Genomic DNA, 4,215 nt, shown 5'->3' on the forward strand with positions numbered 1-4,215 from the left:
TCCAGCTATCGCTGGAGCTGAGCTGGCTCAGGAAAAAGGAAAGTGGAGGAGCAGGTGCATTATCGAACCCGAGATACAAACACGGCTATCGTAGCACTATCTGGTACGGTACCGTGCCGGGCACTGTCAGGCTGGGCACGGCGGAGTTAATGATTGCAGAGGATGCACAAGCCCTCCGAGTTGAGGGAGCTGAGCGGAAAAGCTGTGGGACACCCAAACCCCCCCGCATTTGCATTCACACATTTGTTTGGGCGTTTTTCTTTGCTTTTTGGGGTCTCGCCGTCACAGTGGTTGGTTTGAGGCGCAGAGGTGGCTCTGGAGCAGTTTCACAGAAGAGTCTCTAGATCAGAACCCACACCAGAGCACTCCACACCCTCCAGTCCACAATCCACCTGGGCAGGAAGGGTCCCAGCAGATGGGATGTGGCTCTGACCGTGCAGCTCCTCATGCCCACCCGTGCAGCCTTTGCACCCCTTTTGTGTTCTGAGAGCCGTTCCACATCACTTGGGGATTTGGCTCGTTTCTGCAGGCTCACAGATAAATAATTCAGGCCCTGCATGTTTAGCTCCTGAAGTGCAATCAGTGCTCCATTTCCCAGAGTGCACAGGATAACCTGGCTAATGGAAAAGCCCAGCTAACGCTGCAGGAGGCAGAGAGGAGGGCAAAGACGTGGGCAGACATCTGCCATCCAGCTGCCATCCCCTCTCTGCACAGTGCAGGGACAGCAGCGTGGCACCACAGCTGCTGCCAGAGCTCAGGGACACACAAGGAACCAAGAGCTGGGGCAGAGGCTGAGGCAGGAGCAGACCCAGCAGCTCATCAAAGCTCAGCTTGGGCTGTGGTGATGTGCTGTTCACATCACTGCCTCTTCCTCATCCTCTGTGGCTCCAAAACAGAGATGGAAGGCACTGCCATCCCTGCTTCCCTTGGAGATGGGGGTAGATGAGGTTATTGTGGGGTTTGGTTAAATTGGGAGCTGTTGAATGTGCTTTTAAAGTAAAATGAAGTGCAGGAGAGCCTGTTGTTTACAACAGGCTGTGGTCAGGAAAACCGGGAAACATTTGCTCCATGTATACAAACTGATACTGCTTTATCATATACAAATCATTTTCTGCACAACAAAGCCGGGCTATTGTTTTGGCTGGTGCTGTGCAGTCACTGATGAATAAGGTTCTGTTTCCAACCCTTTTTATTCTAAATAAACAGGGTGGAAAGGACAACAGCTTTGCAAAGGTGAAGCAGTGCGTCAAAGGCATCCGAGCTGGGGAATCCCCCCACGCTTCCTGTTCCAGGGTGCAGAGCTGAGTGAATCATTGGCTCTGGCTGCAGGGGATGCATCCTGCTCCTCAGCCCAGCTCAGCTCACCTCTCCACATGTATTTTGGTCCATTCTGCCTTGGCTGAAGTTATCCTCAGAGGTGCAGAGTAATTTTTGACTTTAGTTTTTAGTGGGTTTTTTGGGTTTTTTTTTTTTGGGTTTTTTTTTTTGTGGTTTTTTTTCTTGGTTTTTTTTTGTTCAGCATCTCAAAGTAGGTTACCTCTTGGGTGAGGGAGATGTAAAGATAAGAAGCTTGTGTTGTGGATTTGCATGAGCTAATAGCAACTGTGATAAGGTCTCCAAGGGGGAAGGTGTGGCGAGGAAGGACAGAGGTCACCTGGAAGAAGTCTGTTTCCTCCTAAAATCTTTAAGAGGTTCTGGGCAGGCACTGCAAATCAGCCTTGTCATCTCTGCTGATTCGCTTGTAAATAGAAAGGAGTCTGTCCCAGGGGCATGTTTGTTTAAACTCCAGTTTTTCAAACCCTGGGGCTCAGAGTGAGCCAATGCACACCTTGCTGTGTGAGTGGCAGAAAGCTCCTCCAGAGCCTTCCCAAAGGCTTATCCCAAAGATCTTGGTAGCTGTTTAAGGGATAGGAGAAGCTGGAGTTTGTTTCCCAAAGCACAGAGGTTGTTTCTCAAAACATGGGGCCGTGTGTGCCTCTGTCCATCCTTGGAGCTGAGAATTATCCAGGCAGTGACAATAATAAGCAATGTCAAGGAGACTGGTAACTCTCTTAGTATTGTTATTACTAACATTATAATTATTATGCTATTGTTATTATATATGTTATCCCCTCAGGTTTGGGGAACTGATAATTTTAGTTAGCCTGAATCCCTGATTTTATGGGTCATGTTAACACTTGCAGATATGCCTGCACCGGTTTTCATTCAATATTTCACACCAGGATGGATTTATGATGTGTTCTACTCCTGTCAGAAGCTTTGGGAGTGTCAGCAGCTCTGGGCTGCCATTTTTTATAAATCTCCATAAATCATTAAAACTTTGGGTTTAATGAATGCAAATTCAGTGCCACGGAAGGGAAGTCACTGGCTGGAGGCACTCCTGGAGCTGGAATCGCTCTGTCATCAGCAGATGTTGAAAGAGGTTTCTTCAAGTTCAGTCCTGTGAGCCACGTGGGCCATGAGATGATCGTGACAATCTTTTGGCTAAATCTGTGCAGACATCAACTTTTTCAGTGCCCATCAAATCTTGTTTTTCCCAGACCCACAGAGCTGACAAGGCAAAATAGGGGAGTTATTTATTCATCATGTGAAATCCAGGTCTGGAAACATTTACATTTTTAATATAGTTAAGTGTGCATGTATTTACAAGATTAGATTAACATAGCAATAAACAATTTATTTAAAGCCATAATATCTCATATGGATTTCTGGTGCCCAAATGATCATTTCCTAATACTGCTGTTATAAATACTTCCATGGTTCACATCTCCTGTTGCAGAACAGGCAGCAAATCTCCAGGAAGGAAGAATAGATCTGTGGTGGGTTTTTTCCCAAAAGCAGAATTTTTTAGAGTTTTATTATAAGCCTAATTTGAGCCAGAAATTTATTCACAGGAAACATCTAATAAATAGCAAATAAAAATGGAATTTTTCAAGACTGCTGGTGCTGGCTTGCAGTGAGAAAAGCACTTCTGAAAATTCTCCCCCTGGGATTTTACCAGACTTTGTGTTATCTTGTTGTGAGACTTCCTTGTCTTTGCAAACTGGACCATCAGAATCTGTTCTGCTCAGCTCTGTGAGCTGCCTTCATTATTACAAAAGCAAAGGTTCCTGTAAATGAAAAGGGTGAGGAAGGAGGTGTAAAGTAGCTGCTGACTAAACAACAGCAACTGGTGTCAGGGGCATCACAGAGCCGAAAGTGTAACTGTGTTTAAGGAAGAATTATACAAATTCATGGGTGACACAGGCTTTGGTGGCTGTTAAACCCCATATTCTCTGTGCAAACCTCTAGTCCAGAGTGTCCCTGAGGTGCTGGTTGTCACTGGCCAGGGGAGTGAGTGTCCTATTCTTCACCCTCTTTCTAAAACAACGGCACTGCCCCACTGGGCGTGTGGGCTATTGGGAAGCTGGGTTAGGAAATTTGTTGCTCAACATGTGCAAAGTATGATGTGTTCATTTTAAAAGAGCTAAGGGAGAGCTGGAGCTTCTCTTTGAAAGATTTCTGAAGGGTCTGAGCTCTTCTTCCTCAGGTCATTCCCCTTAGGTGATGTGCAGACACCGCAGCCTTCCTTTCCTAAGAGAGAAACAGAAGTGAGTTCTCACACTCCAGCTGAGTTTATTGGAAGGAAATATGACATTAAAATGTCAAGAATGATAGCAGAGTCCAAAGACACCATCATCTGAATGGAAAAGCCGCTGAAGCCGAGTGCAGCAGCTGTAGGTGTGTCCCTGCAGAGTCTGAGCAGTGCGTGGCACCCGCAGCTCCACGTCCCCACCAAGGACCTTTCAGCCTTAAAAGGGAAATTTTCAGTGTGGTGATGATAAACACAGTGCTTTTGTAACGTGTGCTTTTTGGCAGAAAGCAGCCCAGGCTAGCAAAGCCACACCACTGGTGTGTTCTGGGCAGGCTGTCAGCAGCTCATGGGCTCCTTCCTCTGTCCCAATGTGCACAGGAGCTCCTCAGCTGCACGTGGGAGTGCTGCAGAAGTGCAATCAGAAATTAATAATAACAATACTTACAATCCAGATCATTGCATGCATTGTGTTCAGCTCCAAAATTTAAATTCTTTGAGCATAACCAGCCTGACAAGTTCTTATTTAGGAGGGACTATAAATTATTGCCTGTCTACTGAGATGAGGGCTAGGACAGGGCAAATGCTGCAGTTTACCTCCATGGGCTGCTAGACCCAAAGATCCACTCCAGGATGAGGATCAC

The sequence above is a fragment of the Parus major genome, chromosome 20 (assembly GCF_001522545.3).
Source record: "Parus major isolate Abel chromosome 20, Parus_major1.1, whole genome shotgun sequence".
Lineage (NCBI taxonomy): Eukaryota > Metazoa > Chordata > Aves > Passeriformes > Paridae > Parus > Parus major.